The sequence below is a fragment of the Drosophila navojoa genome, chromosome X (assembly GCF_054131105.1).
Source record: "Drosophila navojoa isolate 15081-1374.11 chromosome X, UAZ_NAV_1.0, whole genome shotgun sequence".
NCBI classification, from domain to species: Eukaryota; Metazoa; Arthropoda; class Insecta; order Diptera; family Drosophilidae; genus Drosophila; species Drosophila navojoa.
Genome location: NC_142895.1, coordinates 25,288,806 through 25,313,942, shown reverse-complemented (window position 1 = coordinate 25,313,942; position 25,137 = coordinate 25,288,806). Strand labels below are relative to the sequence as shown.

The 25,137-nt window shown below is 38.2% G+C and overlaps 1 protein-coding gene across 1 annotated transcript in view; it reads left to right on the top strand.

Moving 5' to 3' along the window:
* Positions 1 to 1,092: 1,092 nt before the first annotated feature.
* The window catches only part of Pdfr (Pigment-dispersing factor receptor), a 49,356-nt gene continuing 25,311 nt past the window's right edge, over positions 1,093 to 25,137 (top strand). Inside the window, exon 1 of the mRNA XM_089263946.1 lies at positions 1,093 to 1,976. The gene's annotated coding sequence lies outside the window, so the exon portion shown is untranslated. The remainder of the gene's footprint in view (positions 1,977 to 25,137) is intronic.

Below are 25,137 nucleotides of genomic sequence, written 5' to 3'. Positions count from 1 at the left end.
AATAAAATATTTACAGGGTATTATCATGATCAAATTACATAATGTGTGCACATGTACAGGGTATACATGCAGTCGTGTAATACAAAACATTAAGATATTTATTTAGTTTTTGTTTTTACAATCTACATCTACATTAATTTAAGCTAAGCGCAGGGTATCTATGCAGTCAAACAATGTGGAATAAAATTGATTCAGGATGCTATTATCGCATATTCCGATGCAATCATATTCTAACTTGAAGAGCAAAGTTGAACTTTTAGTATGGAGTATCTATACAGTCGGGCAATGTGAAATATTCATATACATACTAAATTTAATTTAGGAGCCATCATTTACAGTTTGTTTCCAAATTGTAAGTTCAATGTTAAGTACTAAAAACAGTCTGTAGATACCCTATTGACTTAGATCTTACAATTTGGATAAAGATTATGATTGATTGCTCCTAAATAAAATTGTCTATGAAAATTGAAAGATTTATCATTCATTTACAGCCTACATATATAGTTAGTAGAGTCTGCCCGACCACGAAATACCCTGAGCCCTGCAAGGAGCTGATCATTCAAGGTTTCCCATATGCATCCATGACTAACAATGGATGGACTCACAGACACACACACGCTGAAACACACGACTGCGTTTGGCTTGCATATTTCCGCTGTATTGTGGGAACCTCTTTGTGGAAAAACTTTTCTTTTAGATGGACTTTCAAACCAAATTTTCCGAACGTGCTAATGGCATTCAATGGCACAAGTCTCTAGTAATCGCAATAGCGAGGCGTGGTATAAAGAAACTAAAAAGGATAAAAGTTTGCCTTCATACATTGAATGTAAATTAGTTGTACGGCATTAGAATACAGGGTATCAATGCAGTCGCTCAGTTTACATGAAATTATTTGTTTTTTTGATTTACAGTTGAGTTTTTGCTTCGGTTGCCATTTGCCAGTTCGATAAATCTTTCACTGCGCCGCGTAACGGTATATGCATACGTGTGTGTGTGTGTGTGCATGTGTGTCACCGGTAACGGAAATTTGTTTGCAGTTTTATTTTGAAGCTCGCACAACAACAACAGCAGCAGCAACAACAACATGCAAAGGCAACAACAATAAACAAACAGTAAAAATTATATTCCGCTGGCGTTTTGTCTTGCCATACGCACGCACACACATAAACGCACACACACACACACACACGAGCGAGCGCTCGCAGAAGCAGAGGCGAGTGAGCTGCCGCTTAGCTGGCGCTTTGGCCGCTAGTTAAACGCCTGCAATTGCACCCAGCACACACACGCATACACATGCATATCAATACGCACACACAGAAACACACACACACATGCAATCGCTCGCAAAGGCAACACCGAACACAACGAAGTGACGCTAACGAAGCGAAACGAACGACTCGTTGGACGCTCGGGTATGCCGCTGCCATTGTCGTCGCCGGTGTCGTTGCGCGCAGCGCGCTGCGTCGCTGCCGGCGTCACTGGGCAGAAGGCCAGAAGGATAAGTTGGGCAGATGCTTGCAAGATTCTGTCATAACGGCTTCGGCACTCGTGGCGCGCGTCTCGCACGCGGCACCAGCAGCAGCAACATCAGCACAACCAAAAGCACAAACAAAAATAACAAAAACAAAAACAAAATACTAATCACAGAGGGTTATTACAAAATTTTTGAAACATTAACGCGCTCGCGTTTAAATCACTTTTTTGTTTTTTTTTTTTTTTTGCTGTTCGTTTTTTTCCCCGTTGTGCATTGTGTTTATACGATATTTTTTTTCGAAGAATTTTCGAAAAGTGCGCGAGCCTAAAGTACACACGATGTGGCGGCCATAGAAAGTTAGAGCAATGTTATGGCTACTATATGTTAAATTCCAATCGAGAGATAAACACAGTGCGTCGCTAAAGTACGCCAAGGCATTTGCGAGCAAAGCTAACAGTATCCAAATTCAAAACAATCGAAAAACGAGAAACTGCAATGGCAGGTGAGTGAGACGAACAAGTAACAGAGACTATCGAATCTGTTAAAAGAGGAGAAGAGTTTACGTGGAAAATCATATTCATTTGAATGATAATATTGGGAGCCTATCATATATTATATACAGTATTTTTTTGTATACATATTCCATCTAAAATTCCAATTTTGTTTTTTTTTTTTACAATCTATTTCGTAGTCCTTGGAGTGCTTTAAAGTAATACTCTCGGAGTTCTAGGAACTTTATTTAACTTTTACGCCGATGAAAAGTTGAAATATTTGTGTAATTTAATTTTAATAGAAAATCGATAGGCCCTTGATTTAAGATTAAAATCAGGCCAAAGATTGAAAATTATAAATACTAAGAAATTACTCCTTTATTTTGGGGCTAATTGAAAAGCGTGAATGCAAAGTATTTATACATTTTTGTTTGCAGTGTTGGCAAATTTCATGAATACTTTTCTACTCTACTGTTTATTCGCTTTTTGAATAATTCATTATTCATTATATGAAACAAATTATATATATTTATATATATATTATATTATATATATTTAATGACTTAAATATTCATATGATTATTATAAAATCTTACTTCGCTTAAACTCGGCTCAGAGCAGTGCTCAAACATGAAAGCTAGCTGTGTGGCTTTACTTATTGCGTACACTGTTGCCAGATTTGAGACAGTTTCAAGCGCTGTTGCCGCACTTCAGTGCTCAGCAATTGAGCCTAGCTGCTCGCCTTTCGATTGTTAAGCTCTTACGCCGTTGCCAAACTTCATAATTGCCTTGTGCACCGCTCTGTCGTTGTTTACACTTCACTTCAATTCAGTTTTTCGCTCATCAATTGACCACAAAACTGTGCGATTTCAATAATTTCTGAACTCATTGAATTAGACGCGCAGTCGACTCTCGAGAATTTTTGTTTGTATTTGTGTATTTTTGTTTTTATATGCAAAGAATTTGTTATATTCCATCGTTCATTGAGTGCGTCGACTGAACAGTTCAATATAATACATTTTTGCGCTGCAGTTAATATTTATAAATAATTTCAAATATTATCTACTTTCTCTATAAGTTTCTCTGTGGTATTTCTTGTTGCTGGCAATCCTCATGTTCGTCTCTTCTACACTTTTTGTTTTTATTTTTTCTCCCTTTTCTTTTCTTTTCTTTTCTTCGCTTTTCATTTTTATACTATCTGCATTCTTCTGAGTTATTCTCTCTTCCCTTTTACTTTTAAATTGTGCTTTAATTTGTTTTCCTTTTTTCTTCTGATTTCTTCATTTCTTTTTCGCTTCTCCCCTTGTTCTCTCTTCTCTAGTTTCTTCTCTTCTCTTCAAGCATTTCTTCTTCTTATATCGGTTCCTTCTCAACTATTCTCATCCTTTTCTGTTGCCCTCTTTTCTCTCTCTTTTGAATTGTGCTTAACTTTTCTTTCCTTTTCTTCTGATTTCTTCATTTGTTTTTCTTTTCTCCCCTTGTTCTCTTTTCTCTAGTTTCTTCTCTTCTCTGCAAGCATTTCTCCTTCTTATATCGGTTCCTTCTCAACTATTCTCATCTTATTCTGTTGCCCTCTTTTCTCTCTCTCTCCTCTCTTTCTTCTGATTCTCAACTTCGCTTCCTTTATAGTCTTTTCTTATTTTTCCTCTACTTTTAATCTCTCATTTTATGTTCAAATCTTTGCTTCCCTTCATTTCTTCATTTTCTCAACTTCTACTCCTCGCATCTTCTCCCTCTGTTTTTGCTCTTCCTTTACCTTCCTTAGCTTTCCCTTCTCTTCTGTTCCCATTGTGTCTCTTCACTTTTTATTGCTTTCTTCTTCGTCTTTTTCTGTCCAATGTGGCGTATGCGCAACATATATAAATATTTGCATCTCGTAAATTTGGTTGCACCCAATTTCATATGTTTTGTGATATGCCTGTCTGTGCCCAAGAGCGCTGCAGCGTGCCGCCGCCCACTGCTAACCGCCTGCCACGCCTCTGTTGGCCAACAAATGCAGCTGGGTCAGTTTGCGTAAACATTTGGACGAAAAAGAACATTTCTGCGGCTGCATTTGTTCAATTTCTTTGTGCACCAATTTTTTCTCTCTCTCTCACTCTCTCTCTCTCTCTCTCTCTCCTCTCTCTCTCTCTCTCTCTCTCTCTCTCTCTCTCTCTCTCTCTCTCTTGTTTGTGTAGGGTATTCAGCGTTAGTTGCGAATCGAGAGAAGGCTTAGTGCACTGACTAATACATATATAACATATATACATATATGCCTAGTTATATATATATATGTATGTATATTTATGTAAACCCTCTCACTCTCCCTACCTCTCCCTCTCTTTCTATATCTTTATATTACAGAAGTACATAATTCGAATTTGATTGGATCAGCCTTCTATAGCATATATCTATGGCTATAGCAACTGCAATCAATTAAGCATCTCTTAGGGAACTTTGCATTTCTATAGAAACCTCCTGGGTTGCTCTTCAAAAATGATGTTCTAATCAAATTGTACAATTAAAAACTTTAAGTGGACGACCGGACGGCAAACAGGATATCAAATTACGCAGAGCATTATATCAATTACTAGAGGCATTACCCTCAGGGGCAGGCCCTCAGGCCAGGGCATACGAACTTCGACTAGCTCGTCCATGGCATTCAGATGCAGAATATACATAAATATATATAATTTATATATATATATATATATATATTTGTATATGTATATAAATATATATGTATGTGTGTGTATGCAAAATGTTGTTAGGCATTTAGGCCGTTTGCTTTTCAACTCTGCTTGTGGGCAATGGGTTGGTAGTGCGCGGCTGTGTGGGGGGCCGGAAGAGGGTGAAGAGGGGGGTGGGGGGGGGGGGCGTGGCACAAGGACAGTAACGTGAGGGCTGGCAGTTGTTAAACTGGACGCAAGACAAACTTCGTGTTGACAAAAGTTGTAGCATGTGCGAAACTAAAGGCACCAAATGCCATTTACTCTGCTCGCATGTGTGAGTGTGTGTGTGTGTGTGTGTGTGGGTGGGTGTGCAACTCATTAGCATTGCAGCCAAGTGATGCAAGCGCTGTCCGTGAAGTGTTTTTGTCCCAGCAGCGAGTTAAAGCGACAGTGTGAAAATTTTTAGTTCGAAGACATGAGTTGCCAGCGTCTCTATGTGTGTGAGTGTGTGTGTGTGTGTGTGTGCGTGTGTGTGCATTGCATGGCACGTGCCTCATTATCGGGCGGGCGGCCGCACGACGAGCTTGTAATCAAATTGAGATACTTGCGGTTGCCTTTTTGACCAGACGCTTAAAGGTGAGAGAGTGTGTGTGACTCACTGTATGTGTGCGTGAGTGCCTGTGTCGGTGTCTGTGTCTGTGTCGGTGTGTATTTGACTTGTCTTATTAACACAAGCAATGAGCATGAAATGGGACCAAGCTGATGCGGGTGCGACAGACACTGAAGTCCTCTTGCGCTGACGAACAATCCTTTTGCATATGTATGCGTTGCGACACGCTTTTCACACACACACACACACACGACGCTTTTAAGTGTTTGCCATAAAAAGAATGCCACAACTGCGGTTATCATTGAGCTTCCTTTTCTCTTCTTTATTGTGATTCTGTTCCTCTGTCAGCTGTGCGTGTATTTTGCTCTTTTTCATCGTACTGTCTTGCTCCCCCCTGTCTCTCTCTCTCTCTCTCTCCTACTCTCTATGTATTTACAGAATTTTTGGCTTTCTGATATTTGCATATGAGTAAGCATATAGAAGAGCGCATGAAATGGGCTTAAACTGTGTTGAATTAGAGAGCCGTCTTCAATAGGCTAGCAACGACTAGCAAATACCCTAAGCAAATGGGCTTCAGATGTGTTGAAGTGGAGCGTTACGTCAAATAAACTAGCAACGACTATCATATTCCCGGGCATTGTTATTCATATTCTCCATAAAAAATAATTAATAATTGTTAATACATCCTTAATTGGGAAAAGTAATGAGATGATGAGATAATAATAATTATAATATTAATAAAGGCATATTGTTTGGTATATAGAAATTCATAACCAGCTGGACGGATAGACCGAAAGGATGTATTATATGAATCAATATTATTCTACGTTATTCACTTATGTTACCTTTGTCTAGGATTTGAAAATATTTAGAAAAGTTAATAGATTTTTATTTAACATATTTTCCTTTTAGTCGTATGTTATATTCTATAATATAAATATAATAATATAATAAATATAATACTATAAATAATACATATTTTATTTTATTTATTTTATTCATTATATATTAATCTTTCTTATCATATTTAATAAATAAACAGATAGGTTAAACTATGCCCCTGAAATGATCAAGTATCCATCTAGTCGCATTAATAGAAATTTGATTCTGATTAAACTCATGAATTTTGGTGTTGCAGCCAACAAGTCGTATGCATAATATGTGAAAATAACATCAAGAGCTACGCTTTACCTTGACCCAACAATAAAAGGCAACGTACATCACCTATCTGTCTCTATCTGTCTCTCTGTCTGTCTGTCTGTATTCGATTATCTGCCAATGAAAAATCACGAAATTCTGCAAATTAGCTGTTATCGAATTTTACTCAGAATTTAACGAATTTCTCGCAAATTTCATTTACTGCGGTCCTCTATCAAAAGTCACGTCAAAATTATGCAAATCTCTACATATATGAGAGATGCTGACATACATTTACGAAGGTTAATCTCTAATATGATTTCACTATAAATTTAGATGGGTGCTGAAAACAGTTTATCACAGGGGAAAAACCGGGAAAATGAGAGACTTTTTGTGCTTTTAAAGCAGACTGTGAAAATGTAAAATAGGAAACAAATCGGATTATTTTTCTTCATCTCACTATCCATTTATCTCCTTCTCACCTATTCATCTACTTCTCACTTGACGTTTGTCTATCTCTATATTCTCTCTCTCTCTCTCTCTCTTTCTTTATCTCCTAATACTCTATCTCTCTATCGTCATCATTGCTCTCCTTGCTTCCCTCTGTAGATTCGCCTTCTCTTCTCTCTTGGCAAGTCTTTCCTCCTCTATTTCTCTCTTATTCCCTGTTGTATTTCCTCCTGCATTTTTCTACTCCCTTTGTCCACTCTCAGTTCGATTTCTTCCTATCATCTCTTCATCTCCATAGCTCTTACTCTCTTTTTCTATATATATATATCTCTCTATCTCTCATCACTACCCGTTTCTGTCAATCTGTCTATTTTTCTTTCTTTTTCTCTCTTATTCACGCTGTCTCTCTTTACTATCTTTCACTTTGCCTTTTAATATCATTCTATTTTTCTGTTTTTGGATCCCTCTCTCTCTCCCTCTCCCTCTCCCTCTCTCTCTCTCTCTCTCTCTCTCTCTCTCTCTCTCTCTCTCTCTCTCTTTCTCTCTCTCTCTCTCTCTCTCTCTCTCTCTGTGTCTCATTTCCTTGCTGTATTTGCATATTTATCGCTATGTCTCTCTCTCTCTTAATCCCGAAAGTATTTCTGGAATATTTAAAATTCTTATCAGTATAAAAACAGATAGATATCGGAAAACTACAATAGTTTTTTTTACTTATCATTGTCTCCCCAATAGTAATATATAAAAAGCGCTTCTATAATTGGTATTGTATCGCTTTTCATTCAATTCCAATTATTTCGAATCAAGCTTAATCAGCTTATTTTTTCCGATTTATTCTATTTGCCAACAATCTGATGTTGTTGTTGTTGTTGTTGTCGTTGTTTCCGGTCAATGGAAAATTAATAATGGAAGTCGTCAATTGGAATACGCCGCCGGATAAGAAATAAACTTTACAGCCAATTAATAATGTATTCGATTCAATTGAATAAATTCGAATTCGAATTTGAATTCGTTTGCGGCGAAAAGTCGGAATTATGCTGAATTGCATAATGTGTGGCAATTGCCTCGAAGGCCTCCAAACATCTTCAGCAGTGCGCTATAAGCAGTAAATGGATTACAGAAGACGCATTTACATTAGTATTAAACTATTTGGCTATAATAATTATAATAAATCTACTTAGTTATATAAATAATTAAATACAGGGTATCCGCAAGTAGAGCATAGTGAAACACTGGCTCACTGAGTATCTGTTGGTCGATCACTAAATCACCCACGCCAAAGTCACTTGAACTAATGCATTATGCATGATCATATTGTTTTCAAAAATTTGCAGAAAAAAAAATTTTCAGTCTCTAGCTCTTATATCTTCTGAGATCAACGCATTCATACATACGGACGGACGGATGGACGGACGGACGGACGGACGGACAGACGGACAGGACCAAATCGACTCAGCTTGTCGCCCTGATCAAGAATATAAATACTTTGTGGGGTCTGCCACGCCTACTTTAGCCTGTTACATACTTTTAACAAAACCATTATACCCTGATTACCCATTTTCCGATTTAGCATGCCCCGAGTGGGCGTACATATATCCACTTAGTAAAATGAGCTTCAAATTCTATTTATATTCAACAGTATTGACGTTTCAAATATATTAAAATGAATTCTAAAATATAATTATTATTGAAAAAAAAAAGATTGTTTTAATCAATAATTAAACTAACTGATTGCTCCTTTGCAAAGCTTTGGTAGTCATTTCCATTGGTAAAATTATTACATTATAATATCAAAATAATACAATAAAATATCTAATTTCACTTTCGTGAACTCGTCAGATTCTGATTCAGATTCTCTTTCTATGTGGATAGCTTTGCCCTAAAAATAGTCAAATAATTAAAATGGGTATTATTGAGAAAATTAAATATTTAAAATAAAAAATAAATATATATAAAAAAAAAATAAATAAACATTTAAGAAATAATGAAACTAATAGATTTTAAAAGAATTTAATGTGTAAATAAAATAATAGCAATATAATACTAAAAAAAGGTTTCAATATATATATATTTTTATGTTGTAGATATAGATATTTTATTTCTAAAGAAATACTAGTTTAATACATTTTTATAAGTTTTAAGGAATCAAATCTCTTTGACAAATTTCGATCCCCACTATTCCTTTGCCCAATTATTTTCATGACAATGATAGTGCTGTACTCCACTAAACTTGAACAAAACCTTTTTTTTTTTTAATAGTATGTCTGTTTTTCTGTCTAGAACAGAATGTGAGCAAGGGAATTTAGAGAAAATCCTATTACTTTCGATTGGAATTCAATGATGTTCGTAAAATGCATTATAAAGCAGGCAGTTATAGAAAAAGTAGCGCCCAATAGAAGAAGTGGAAAAGTATTTGAACTTGTTATTATTATTTCTTTATAACATTTATCGCAAAATATATTTTTTACAAGCAATCATTGAATAAGTGAACATTAAATGCTTTTATGAGTTATAAAATAGAGGAGTTGCGATTGTCAATCAATGCACGGTACACAATTATTGAGTTGAGTTATTTTGAGTCTGAAAATGGGTATATAAAGGTTTGTTGTCTTGCCTTGGGGCGATGCCTTGAATTATATTAATAATGTATTTGAGCCCGAGATCTTGGCTAAAAGGAATCTTAATATGCGTTGTTCTCTTGATTGTAGTTTCTTTATGTGCAGCAGCATTGTGTATTGGTCGGAGTAAACAAGTCGGAAGGCTCTAGACGAGAGGGCTCCACTACGAGACGACCTCAAACCTTCACACACACAAGCACCCGCTCTGCCAACGGCGACTGCGCTGGGGCTGCAATTCGAGCAATGTTATGGGAACTAATTTGTTGACTAACTTTTCCTGTAGATGGATGGACTATCTTCATCTAACTTTCAGAATGTGATAATGACAGTCATATACGAGACTCGAATTTACATTCTGATTTTCCCATTTTGTTTGGATTGAGGGTATAATTAAAAACACTAAACTTCTCAACTTGCCGTTGATACACTTTAACAACAGCCAAAAGGTATTTGCACGAATACGTGTGCATATTAATAAGATTTTTTTTCGATATGCACCCAACCGAAAATTCCAGTGAAAGCTGCATTAAATGCGATTCACGTGAAATCCCATATATGTGCGTGTTAATACTAATAATAGACTTACAAGGAATAAGGGCATTTCACTTCAAATATATATGTAAATACATATATGTAAATATATATGCATATTTGTTTTTACTTTATTTTTTTATTTATTTTAATGCAATTAATCACATTTTTCTTTTATTTTCCTTTGTTTTTTTTTTTTTTTTTGATTTAACATTTGCCATTTTACCGCAAATTTCGACCATTGCAAATATGCGTAAATTTATGGCAATTACATTTATTTTGCGCCCAACGTTTGTTTTTAATCAGATGCAATAAATTATTGGCCTCGAGGACAGAAATGTTGCCTTTGCCATTTAATTCAATTCAATTCAATCGAGAATTCGCATTCAGCCTGCTCGAGCCTTAAGCCTCAGCGCCTGTTGCATATGCCATTCAGTTGTGCAACGGATATCAGATTTTATATTTACAAACCAATATTAATAATAAAAAAAAACATATATTTTTTATTAATATTGGTTTGTAAATAAATATATACATAGATATACTCTTGCTCATATAAAATTAAATTTTGCCTGCCAGCAGCAAGAAAAATGAGTGAAAGAGTCGAAACTATCCGACTGGAAAATACTCTAAATGGCCCGGGCTTTAGATATATGACGTTCTGACAGTCAAAGTTATCGAAATTTCATTGCCATCCGTCATTTGAGAACTATCTTTCGTTATAGCAATGGAATAAGATATCCAAAGTCTTCAAAATTGCCCATATGTACATTTTCATAGAATTTTTACTTCTAATATTATAAAATTAGGTATATTATATATGTATACATAAATTAAATGAAACGAGTGCAGTATATTAATAGATACGTATAGCGACTTTGAAGTCTATGAACTTTAAGGAAATGATCTACATAAAAAGTTTTGGTAGACATACAAGAGCTCTACAACTCTCCATTGTTGATCATATAATACACTAAATATACTCAGCGACGCCAGAAACAATATACCCTCTATCACACACACACACACACACACACACGCTTACAATAAATCGAGTGGAACGAATATGTTTTATTTATGTAGAGCATCAGGAAGCGTTATGAAAACACTATCAAGAGAACGAAATGAACAAACAGGACTAGGACCCAGTAAGCAGATACCCCTTGCGCAGACTAAGTATGCGAGAGTAAGAGAGAGTTGTTAGAGTTCATAGACTCCATTGATACCGAAATCATTTAATGGGAAACTTTAGCTAAAGTTGAGTATAATATGCCCATTTGTTGAACATGTTTGCTGTACAGGGTATATATAGATGTGCGGCCGGGGGCGAGTGCCGCACATATGTTTGGGACAATAAATCAATTATGCATTCGTCGCTGTTGCTGCTGGCACTGGCGCTGGAAATATTGTTTATTAAAAATCGCAACTAAGTAAAAATAAATACAAGTTGTGATTGGCACAACTGGCGAACAGGAACTCGGTTTATGTTGAACCAATTGACGTCAGTCAAAATGTTTGACGGCCGCCTTTCACAACAACAACGACAGCAACAATAACAACAACAGCGCTGATGATGATGATGATGATGATGATGTTAGTCTGTTTTTATTACACTTGAGACACATCGACTGAGATCTGGAAAGCAGCGTATTAAATTAGAACAAGCTGTTTGCGATCAACAAAAACATCTCGCAGCACAAGCAAGACTAAAAAGAAACATCCATAAAATGCAAGCTGCAAAATAAACAAACGTCAGATTGAATATGGAACAACATCTTTGATACACTACCTGTCAGGGTTCTTAAACATGTTCGACGTTTGAATATATTTATGGAAATTCGGATTCATGTACTGGGCATCGCTTATACTGTTATACTGATATACTGTTATTCAATTCGATTGTTACAGTAATATACTAACGTTAGATTGTGATACTATTATACTATTATACGAGGAGACTAGAGGCGGAAGACGAGGATACGAGGAGGACGAGGAGACGATGAGACGAGGAGACGAGAGAGAGGAGACGAGGAGACGAGGAGACTAGGAGACGAGGAGACGAGGCGAAGAGGAGACGATGGACGAGGAGAAGAGTGAGACTAGGGAGACGTATGATACGAGGCGGACTAGGCGTACGAGGCGACGAGGCGACTAGGATACGAGTAGACGATTAGGACTATTATACTTTTAGAGACTATTATACTATGATACTATGATACTTTCGACTAATTAAAACTATAAACTATTATACTAATATTCGGTTATACTATTATTCTATCATACTATAATACTATTATATATCTGTTATATTATCTATTTCTATATATTCCTATACTGTTATACCACACTACAATATAATCGGTAGTAACGACTTCGCTTATAGCGTCTGTACGGCTAAAGCGACGAAAATTCTGGTCCCCAGAGAAACTGTTATGAGAAAACTTATACGGCTATGGGTTAGGTATAACGAGTGTCGTTATAACCGGATGTTATACCATTTCCATGCTACTTTTCAGCATAACTACTGTTCTACTGTAGAGTCTAACTATCTAACAACTGTAGAGTCTAACCTATTCCTGGACGCGACTGAAGTGTGTAACATACATTAAGCTTAATTAATATTTTCCTTTTTCATGGGAGAGCAGCTCGAAGGGATTAGAGTTTAGTTTGATAATGTGAAGCATTCCCGCAATTTCCAATTAATTCTTGCTCTTCAGTTTCATCTAATTATGTGTGCTCGACATGCTACGCATATTTTACGACCAGGGACTATGTGAACGGGAATTCCGTCCATTTTTGTGCGCTTTTTATTTACTTTTTACTGTCTGGGAGCCAATTGCATTGGCGTCGATTCAATTATAGACTGCAAGGATAATATCCAAATGAAATGTCAGCCAATTGTCAGTCGTTAAATATGCTGATTAGACCACAGCTGTACAATACGGGCAAGAACAACAATTATCCTTGGCACACACACCCGCACAGAGGGAGAGAGAAGGGTAATGCGTATGAGTGACACACATCATGTCCTTTCCTGGGCAACAGGCATCTAATTAGCAGTTCCGTTGCAGCAGCGCTTGCTTATCAATGTGTGTGGGTGGAGCTGGGAAATCAGCTCTATGGCCGGCAATAGTTCTTCGGAGTTGAAGCTTGACTCGAGCGCAAATACAAAAACCTTACTTGACATCTCTCTGTATGTGTGTGTGTGTGTGTGTGTGTGTGTGTCAGTGAATATGTGTGCTTCTTCTTCACACACTCAATACACGAGCATATAGGACACATGCCGTAAAGGCTCGTCAGGGGGCGCCAAGCGTGTGGCCTAAGGCATAGCCCGCAAAAGTATGCTACATTACTGTTAAGAGCGTCACATGTGGATGTCTGGGTGTGTGTGTCCATGTATGTTTGCTAAAAATCAATATGTATATGAAGTAAACAATGCATCGGCCGCATAACATTATAAACAAGTTCGCTTTGAAAACGGCATTGAATTATATTTGAATTGCTTTTAAAGGCAAAAGCAAATGTTAACAGGATGTTAAAGCAACTGTAACTGCAATCAACATAAGAAAGTGTCGAAATCTTAATGGTATGTTAAACAAATGATAAGTATATATAGTGAAGCAGAGACAAACAAACAAGAGACTGGCAAGAGACTGAGAGAGATTGAGCTAAGATATACATATTCAGGTAGATAGAGAAAGAGAGAGAGAGAGAGAGAGAGAAAGAGAAAGAAGTGCACATTATCTGCGCACATTAAACTCTTCCCAACTGATTATAATACATACTTTGCACAGCTAGACAGGCACTTGAACGGAATTTCTCTCAGTGTAATAGCATTATGACACACCGTCTCACTTGTAGTTCCATTTAAAAGCGAATGACGACAAATTTTCATTATAAATTGCACAAATGCGCAAATAGAATAAGCATCTACCATTGCCACGCCCACTTACGAAACGACTTTGTCGTCCTTCGCAATCCGCTATGTTCCCATATCAGTGCGTGTGCTATGTAGTAAGCCGATTTCGTGTAACAAACATGCAAATCTGTTGAACTAATTGCCGCATTAGGAGCATTACACATCCTTTGAAAATCCTTTGCAACTGTACATAAGAGACGATGCAGATCAGATACCAAATTACACAATCTAAAACAGATTGTATTTGTTTTATTCTTTTAATTTACAATACGATATACAAATATTTCTGACATACTTCCAGCTACAATTTTCCACGTTCTTTGCCAACTGAGGACGGTTACAGCGGATGATGATGATTCTTGGCACTGCATTTTAATGTGCATCAGGGCAGCTAAAGCAATGCTTTTGCACTTTTTCAATGTCAAACCAAAAAGCATCAAAGTTCCAAGCATCTTAAGGAATACGTTTGCTTTGGCCTGCTTAGGTTATGGCATTGGTTGAGGAGGAATCAACCTCATTTTGTTGACGAAAGTGTATCAATCGTTCCATCAGCCAGTTTGTCAGCCTGTCAGTCAGTAAATCCCTTCGTATACAATTACTCTTTCAATCAGTCAATCACTCAATCTGTTATGAAACTAGTCTATTTGATGGTTTTCTTTCAGCCAGTCAACACATGCTTCAATCAAGGCAACCTTTCAATGAATCATCCAATATGCTGTCATTTCAATCAAACAGACCGTCAATCAACCGCTGAATTAGTCTACATGCCATCAATCACTCAGTCAGCTATAGAGATAATCTTCAGCAGTCAAATGAATCTTGGCAATGCGTCTATCCTAGACTCTATACTCGTCATGAAACAACTAGTTACTAAATCCGTCATTGGGCTAATAATTCTGTAATTCAGTTACTCAATTTATTGCCAGTCAATCACTTTCAATCAGTAAGTCAACCAATTCATCATCAATGATTCCATCTAGCTAGTTAGTAAGTAAGTAAGTAAGAATATAAGATTACAATTTTCTTGAAACTTATTAAATTTCATCATGAGCTCCTACCCATGGGAAACTTTAGCACAGTTACTCATTCTGCTAATTAACTTATTGTTATACAGCCATACAGCGGCTGCAAAAGAACTTTATTAGGCGCCGCACTGTGGTACACAATGCCGAACAGTTTCATTAATATAAATAATATATAATGCTGTGAAGATGCTTCCGCCACTCTACATTAAAACAAAGTTATTATACAGTTTTTAAAGTAGTTGTTAAAAAGATTTACAGCATAACTGTTATACAGTTGTAATAAAAAGTTCCAGAAAATTGCTGGTTTTTATTTAATAGCACGGGATTAGGAAAATGTTATTCAGCTGTTATGTTATACTTTTACATAGATATACATAACTGTTATACTATTTATACAGCAAATTGCATACCAAACAACTGTTATATACTATGCTCAAAAATGGTTTGTTCGGCACAAAGGACTGTTATACGGTTCCTGAAATATGTACATACATATATCCATTGTAATTCTTTCCTAAAAAATACTACTACTACTATTTATTTAATTACTCAGTCGGATAAAAAACCAATATACTCAATAAAATTTCGTGAATGAGTATGAAATAAAGTAAAAAATAATTTCTTTACATATTTTTTAATATAATAAATTGTTGTTTTTTTACTATGATTTCAAAGATGTATACTCTATGTATGTATGTATTTGCTACAAAATACAATTTTCCTTTTCAGTGCATTCATGATATGTCGAACCTCAGCTGACAAAAGCGCTGCGAACAAGGGCATATATGTATGTATGTATGTATGCATGTATGTCTGTACATAACTTTCAGTGCTGTACGTGAGGGCACAAACCACTGTGGCTCTGAATGAGTTGGCTGAGGCCCAATGGCGGTGCTTTGCCTTTTTCGCATTTCCGTGTGCCAGCTACTTTTTGGTAGTATGCGGTAGTATGTCTGAAATTTTTGATTGGTGCCTGCTGCTGCTCCGGCTGCTGCTCCGGCTGCTGCTGTTGGCTTCCCAACTGGGAAACTTTGACAAAATGCAGGCCATAAAGTCGGCGCAGCTGCAGGTGCAGCCGGTGCGGGCGGCCGGCATTGCTAGGCGTCTGCAGTTGAATTTAAGTGAAATATTCAGAAACTCGACTCAGGCAATTGCCAGCAGCTTAGTTTGCATTTGCCATGCGGCAGCTGGCATCTAGCTGAAACGTGCAACGTGCCGCATGTCATTTGCCACTTGCACTCGCCAGTTGCCAATTGCCTCGGCCATTCTACTCCCCCTCCCCCCTCCACCCGGAGCACCGCACACGTCCGGTCTTTCATCTTTCATGGTGCTGCTAAACAGCAAGCTATAGGGCATTCCCTTTGGCCGGCAAAGTGTCAAATTAAAAAGCTAACGAAATAAATAAATAACAGCTATAAATATTAAGAGAGGCGACTCTCATCTCTCTTTAATGCATATCAGGAGCATGCACTCATGTTTATTTAATGCCAGTTGACAACCTTTGCTAGTCGCTGCGGGCACCAGAGAGTTAATTAATTGTGAGCAAGGCAAAGGCCAGCAGAGAGCAAACAAAACAAGTGCGAGTACTGGACTCGAATATGCGCGACTAGTAAATACCCTGCACGAATCATACTACTACGTAATCATACAACATAGACACACACTAAACAGACTCGGCTCGTGATTCTATTCAAGAATATATATGCTCTATGTGGTCTGCCATTTAACAAAACCAATATGCCCTAATTTTACATCTTCAATGGATTCAAGGGTATACACATGCTGCTGACATGAGCTAAAACACTTAAGAAATTGTCAGCGTAACACTAACGGCACTTCAAGAGCGAGTGCTACTTCATCGGTTGGCATTCACCTATCTCGCTTCAAATAGTATTCGTTACACTCCCTAAGATATTTCTACTATATGTGACTAGACTCGTCAACTTGTCCATGACTCACTATACATATATTTATATATTCCTGACTATAAATCAATTATGATTATAGCTTTAGCTTTTTCTAGAGAACTAACGACTCACTACTTTAACTTTAACAATCAAATAATTGTTTAGATAGAAGGAAATTTTCAAGGAATACCTAACTTGATTCCATGAGCAAGCTCTACTCGTTATGATGAGTTTAATCTAGCAGGCGAGCAACGATTTACAACCATTTGTAAAGTATACTCTATAGAATCACTAGTGCTCCTCAATATATCGTTTAAGTAAGCTCTCTCTGGATCATTCATTCTTTTGTATTATTCATTTACTCAGTATTCGAAAGGAAGATTTCTTCCTAAATTTAGGTAATCGTTGACTTATTACTATTATTTGAAGACTGAGAGAGAAATACATATTAAAATTCAGCGCTTACTCGTCCATTTGAAGCATTCTTTATCGCCCAGTTTTTCGTCACTTTAGCGAATCGGCATTAGCTGGAAAGTCCAGGCTAAACTTTAACTAATTTTTGCGTAACTACTCGTTCCTTTACCTAATACCCTCCGCACATCGGATATAATATTGGGAGTTATGCATAATTTATCGAGTAAGCTGACTGTTGACTGGAATTGGATTCCTAATTCTTACATTTAGAAACCTTTCTTTACTTTCACGTGTTTTTCTTTCTATGTAAGGTTTCTACTCGCTTCTCTTGTAAATCTTTCGCTAATTTCGAATGGCTGGATCGATAGTTTGCAATCCTCAATAATTCTTTGTTTACTTATCTAAGTTCAATCTGTTCGCCATTTATTGAAACCTCTCGTTACTTAAATATTGTCAAATTTTCGCTTTCTCGTCACTTTTAAAAATCTTTCGCTGTTATCATATTTTTCTCGATATGTTATTCCTGCCTTTTCTGTTACTGTTGGGCATCTCTCTATACTATCACATTGTTTTCTCTCGTTACACGTCTCTTCTTTTCTGTGCTATTCCACCCTCTATCCACATAGAAAATCATGTATAGAATTAAGCTAATTGATAGCATTGACAGCTAACAAATCCCTTTGCATAAGAGTCGTTGGGCCCTGAAGCTCTTCATTAACTCGTCGTTGTTTTCCATATTACATTTCTCACCAATCGGCACTTTCTATCCCTAGCTCTCTCTCTCTCGTTTGCGTCACCTGTCCCTCTCCTCCCTGTACGTTTGAATTATGCAGAAGTAAGCATTAGCTAATTGGTAACATTGACAACTCGACATCAAGTCGGAAATGATGGCAAATCCGTTTACATAAGAGCCATTGAGGTGCGGGTCCTCATAACCTACTCATACGAGGTGGCGTTTACGTAAACGAGACACGGACCCGTCCAGCCCGAGCGGGGATCCGTACATACATATGTATTTAAAATATTTAAAATGAAGAGTGATGGAGCTTGTCGAATGCCGAATGAATTTCATTTCTATGGCCACTGCCGCTTTGGGCCCCGCCATCGACGTCTGTTTCGAAGTGCAGCGCCAGCTGCCACGCCCTCGGAGCGCACTTGCATAACGAAACGGGGCTACGGCTGCATTTTTGTGCAGATTCTCTATTTTTAATAAAGCCGCGCGCAAGGTCAGCCGCCAATTTGGATGGGCTGGCGGCCTCTGGCTGGGCGGCCTCTGCTCGCTCTCGCGGCCCAGATTGGGGCTAGAGGTTAGTGGAATAGAACTAAAAGCAAAAAGCGCACCGAATGCATGCCAATGGATAGAGATCGCCGCGACTAACGAATGACTTGGTCACGAGGACAAACCACCCAACCACCCACTCGCCCAACCACCCAACCAGCCAACCATCCAACCATCCAGCCATCCGCCGAGCCATTCAACTAGTCAACAAACTGGCGGCCCCATCTGGGCTGGCCATTTAAGGACCTGGGCCCACGTCTCGGCTAGCACACATTCCGCTGCTTTGGCCGGCGCAATGAAAAATCATAATTAAAAAGTTTGCAATCGAACGCGTTTCGCAAATGGAGCATAAGATATTGAGAGCAACTGCACATGCACCTGACTCGGCGGCCCCCTGGCCCAGTTACCGTTAGCTGACGTCCGCTGCTGTCGGAGCCGAGTTGCCAAACATTTCCAATTGAATTCCCAGCCAGGCTCGAGACGCATCGCATGACTTTAACTGTGGCAATGTTGCAGTAAATACTTCAACAGTCGAAGACGGAGGCGACGGTGGACCAAGAGTCATTATTGCCCTTTCTGTTTGATTGAACTAATGCCTCTGTTCTGCTTTTTCCTCAGCTAGTGTCTATTTCTGTCCTGCTTGCTCTCTAACTGGCTCTTTCTTTTCTCTATCTCTGTTTACATCACTTTATCTATGTATATGTGGAATTCTACTCTCATGGTTTGTATTTCTCCCGTTTCTCTTTATTTCCTTTCTCACCCCACTCTCATATCTTGCTTACTCTATCACTTTCTCATTTTACCTCTCTCTGTCTCCCTATCTCTCGGTATCACTCTCTCTCTCTCTCTCTCTCTTTCCTTGTATGTATCTCCATCACTTCATCTGATCTTTCTCTCATGATTCCTCTATCTCTTTTTCTCTTTCTCCTCTCTCTCTCTCTCTCTTTCTCCTCTCTCTCTCTCTCTCTCTCTCTCTCTCTCTCTCTCTCTCCTCTTTCTCTCTCTCTCTCGCTATACTGAACCAATGATTGATGTACCAAATGGATTCGTGGATTGCCATTGCAGTATTGCCATAAAAGAACTGCCAGATCTATAAGGCCATTTCGAATTCCGAGTGATGCCAGATGTATAAATATTAAGCACTCCAGAAGCTAACGAAAAACTGAAATAGTTTTGCCAATAGGAAATTTATTCTGCCACATTAAACATTCATTTTTGTACTTTGCATATCAAAGAGTTGCCAGACCTTTCAAAGTTGCGAACGCGCTTTAACGGACGTTAACGGCTGTCTCATCCGTGACAGTTGCCCGACGAAGCGTTCCATTGAAACTATTTTCGTAGCACAAAGTAAACAAGCATAGTTGCCAGCGTTGCCACCTTTGGAACGCAATTTGAGGCCAATTTGAACGGCACGAAGGTGGCCTGAACTTGGCCAAGCACTCAAAAATGCGGACCTCAGATCAGTGAACTGGGCCGGGGCGCTGGCATTACGCCAGAACAATGTGACCAAGGAGGTTAAGCATGTGCGCCCGCACACACATAGGCCTAAGTGCTTCAATGTCGATGTGGGCGTGGGCGTGGGCGCGGGCATGAGCGTGAGAGTGGCCGCGGCTGGGCTGTGTGTTCAGCAGATTTGAAGTTGAAGTTGTCTTGTCTCGTCTTGTCTTGGCTAATCAGTAAAATTGCGGCGCAGCTTGTTCCCATGCGGCCAAAAAACAATAGGCCAAGCTTAGAGGGTGGCCAATGCAGAGAGAGGGAGAGAGAGGTAGAGGCAGAGGGAGAGAACCAGAGAGCGATGGTATGAGCGGATAGAACAAGTTTCTGCTGCGGCTGCACTTTGCCACAAAAGACAAAAGGCGCTGGGAAAATCATGCAAATATCAGACAACGCTAAGAGGCGGCCCACTACAGCGGCGACTGCGACGTCGACTGCGAAGCTGACTGCATAAACTGCTTGGCCACGCAGAATGATGACCACGACTGGGATTAGAGCTGCGACGTTGCCGGGTCGGTGCTGGGACGTTGCTGGGGTGTTGCCCACTTTTTCACATAATGCTTTATTGTTATTATTCTTATTATTATGGCTGGGGCTTTGTTTGGCCAGCCTCTCGGCTGTTGCATTGTGTGCCGGCGACCAAAACACACAATGTTGCCAGACGCTGGACGAGCGCGAGAGAGCGAGAGAGCAAGCGAGCAGCTCGTTTGGTGCGCTGCTCATTGTTGTTCGTGAAATTCCTGCGACTTGTGATCCATATTATGATATGCAGCATTGGCGCTACAACAATGAATCGTTAGACAAACAGTGTTGAGCAGCGTTCAAGTGGGAGTAAAGTGTTGCACGAGCCAAGTAGAAGCAAAGACTAACCAATCAAGTGAGTTATATTATTTCGATAACTCTATGATAGCAGTGCTTTAACTTATCGATGACAGCGATTAAGAGGGAGTAAAGTGTTGCTTAATGTAAACGGTAGCAAAGGCTGCCCAATCAGGTGAGTAATACTGTTTCCGATAACTCTATGGTAGTAGTTCCTTAAGTTATCGATAACATCGATCAAATGGAAGCAAAGTGTTGCACATTCTAAACAGAAGCAAAGGCTGACCAATCAAGTGAGTGATACTACTTCCGATAACTCTATGGTAGTAGTTCCTTAAGTTATCGATAACAGTTGGGAGCCGAACTTAAGTGTAAGACTTGCCATTTAATTATTTACAATACAAATACGAAATGCCCAGCTTTTCTACTATTACAGCCCACTGTGCAACGTAGCACATGTGTAGTACTTGTATTAAGCAGTCGTCTAAGGTGTTTATCAGCATTGGAGACAGATGAGCATGTCTCTCTCTCTCTCTCTCTCTCTCTCTCTCTGTCTCTCTCTCTGCATGAGTATGTGTGAGTGTGTGTGTGTGTGTGTGTGTCTGAGAGTCTTTTACATATATTAAATATATATGTGCATGCATACAATGCAGAGCGTGCAGCTAGAGAGAACAATTTGCATATTGTTGCAGCAGCAGCTGTTGCCACTGGGCTGCATTTGCACGCAACACTTGCTCTACTTATAAGTGGATGCTAATGTCTGTGTGCGTGTGTGTGTGTATGTGTGAGTGATGGCCTTGATCTTGATGATATATGTATATATACATATATATATATATATATATATTTATATACTATGTATATACATATATGTATATAAGCGAAAGTGAAAGCCCTATGAGCAAAATAAGCCCTGAAAGCGGATTAAGTTTTGATTTCGAAATTAACTGGAAGATTAAAAGACGCCCCAAAAATAAAACGTTCTTTGAATTAAATTCAATAAGCTCAAAGGATACATCTTAATAATTAGCTAAAAGTATCAAACAAGGAAGATTAAAGTGTAAATATAGAAATTTAGCTGGAGGGTAAATCACAATACTATTACGAAGGCAAACAATTACCATATAACATATGACAAATAAGTGTTCAAGCATGAGCATGAAACATTCTGTATAGGGACATAATACAAACATTTCTGCTCTTTGAAATGATTATATATAAAATCTAATCTATATAAAACGGAGAAAAATTTAACTTGTCGATAAGCATTTCCATTAAAAATCATCGCTCTTCGAAGAATACTCATTGGCTGAGTTCTACATAGATCGCTGCAGTTCGTCCATTTCGACTAAGTGAATAAGCTAAGAGAAGAAGAGAGCAGTATGGCATCAAGTGATATACATAGTTCACTCATCAATGTAATATGTTGGGAGTTGAAGGATATGAATCAAGAGCGATCAAATCGTGAGGGATTTTATTACAAAGTAGACTCTATGGATGGTCTAAAGGGAAAAACATATTAGGACTTAAAAAAGCTGAGTATCTTATTCATCTTTCATTATATTCTAATATACCCATCATGAGAATCCTTAAACTTTTTCTAGTCACTGACCATATTAGCGATATGACAGATATTTGTCACACATGTCCATGGATGCTTATACTTTTGTCCCTCTAAATTTCAGAGTTAAAACAATATGTTGGCACAATAAACTTTTAGGTAGTTTAAGTTAACAAATAATCGATATTTATCGATGATATGAAGGGTATGTACTTGTTTCATATATGAATATGTCTGTACAAAAGAGGACGTGCTTTGGCTAGTTCAATGTATAATGAATAACCTATATATTCTATTTATATCAACAGCAATATAATATATAAACTTTATATGTTCTCTCAATATATATAGATTCCTCTTCTTCGGCATACGAAATGTCCTCCGTGTCGCATAACAATTTTCTAATTATAGTTGTCGCTGCAATTGCTGAGCCATAAAACACAATTCATTTGATTAACTAACATTTGTTTGACGCTTCGTAATTGGATTGTGGCAGATGCAGCCCGAGTCTGGTGGCCCGCATTAATTGTGCCATGGTGCGTATGCGTAATGAATGTCCGTATGCCACAACAATCATACGCCGCGTGGCCATCAATTGATTTCATTATTGTGCGGTCAGCCACACAACAATCGAATTAAACCGATTTTAGTATATTTATATTTTCAACCACATTTGTATTCGATTACGGCTTCGCACGGCATCGCTGGTTATGTCAAATGATTTGCTCAGCCCTCAGATGGCCAAAAATTGAGAGCAATCTAGTCAGAGATTTATATGCATTTTGAATAGATGTCCAAAATGAAACTAAGGCTCAATTTCTAGAGAGATGGCCAAGAGAGAGAGAGAGAGAGAAAGAGAGAGAGAGAGAGGGATAGTTTCAGGATATTTGTGACTTGTATATGCTATTTCATAGAAATAAAAGTGCGACTGAACAATTCACCTGGGTCTTGGGTATACAGTTGTATTAATGGAAGAAGTAGCACAACTAGGACATCAAAATTTTAATGTTTATGCAGTATTTTGAAAATAATTTATATATGCCACGCTAAAGCTAATCCAAATCCTAATCCAAAATGATTGTTGAATTGCCTAGAAAAGAAAAACTTGATTTCCCCAAATAAATAATACTCTATAATATAGTTATATACAGATCGCAGAGTACCAAGCACTAGCATCATGAGCCAATGCCCTGAACTACTGATTATTTGCAGCAGCATATGATAAGTGAGCAAGTGAAATATGAGAAGCACTGAGAGGGGCGCAACTGGTTTGCTTATTGGGCAGTTCGGCTCTGCGCTCCACTCGCTTGGCTTCGCTCATTAGCAACAAGTCGAATTGGCCCCATGAGTCGAATAGGCTGTTCGCATGGGGAATCCCGTTTCAGGTTTCTTCAGCTCTCGTGCTCTTCGAATTGATAGAGTTATAAGCTGCATGTAAATTTTAATTAATGAAAGGGTCTTCAGCTGGACCGCTGCATCGGTAATTACAGTGGGTCTAGATAAGCGACCGGCGAGTCAAACGGCAGGCCGAACAGCCCGCTAACCGGACTCATACAACATCCACAACAAACATACAAATAATAAAATGCAACAGCGAACATGGCAAAGTGCACAACATAAAAACAGAAAACAAGTCAAAGTGCTCCAGTTCAGGGAGTGCACGACTAGCAGATACCCGGGATCTTGACAACGGGCACTCTATGTCACATATCTCTATCGCTCTTTCACACACACACACACGCACTCATGCATAGACACACAAAATTGCCCAGAAGCCGTTGAAAACTTTTCCAATTCTGTCATATAGCATATAGATTTCTTTCAGTTAGCCTCGCCTTTAGATGAGCCTATCTAATCTGATTGTAATCTAACTCCAACTACACACGTTTCACTTTGTGAGCCAGTATAAGTAGTTAAGACATACACTAAACTTTCTTCTTTTATATATGTACGCATGCACACACAAAAACGTGCTACATGTTACCTCACTTTTTCTGAATAAGTTTTCCATTACATTTTTAAGGCAAACGTTGAAGATTTAAGTCTCTCAAGGAATATATATACAATATATGTATATGCAGCTCTTAAACACTTGAAAATTTAGTTTTAATATTATTAGGGGACTCAACTTGAAGGTTCCTTTATCGATTATCATAGCAACCATTGGAACCAGGGCTCCAGGACTTCAAGTGATCTCGAGTTTAATTCGGTCTTAAATATAAAGATACCATAGCATAGATAATATAGTTAAACCTTGATAATTTGTAACCCACTAAATTAAAAATCGCGATAAATAAAAAAAAAATCGTATTCCCTTTAAAAAAAATCGTTTTCAAGAATTATCAATAATTTGAATTTCTTTGTAAATCGAAATCGATACTTCGAATTATCGATATTCTAATGTATTCCATCGAAAGCCAAGCTTTACAGCTTTTTAAAAAAATGCAAATAGTACTGCAGGAATCCCATTACAAAGTATATCGATATTTATTGATAGGAAGATAAACAGTTGCGTCAAATTCGAAGTCGCTCAATCCACTTTATGCAAATATTATGCAGGGTATGCAGCCAGCACCCAAATGGGCAGCAGCTAAAATAGCAAACCCCACAAAGACGAAAAGCATAGATAAATACACAAATGTTTGCAGATGAGGCTGGTGCTGCGAGTGGTGCGGTGGTGCGAGTGGTGCGGTGGTGCTGCAAAGGGTTGTGTGTACGGCCAACTGGATTTGCTGAATGCACGAAAAATATAAAATGAGA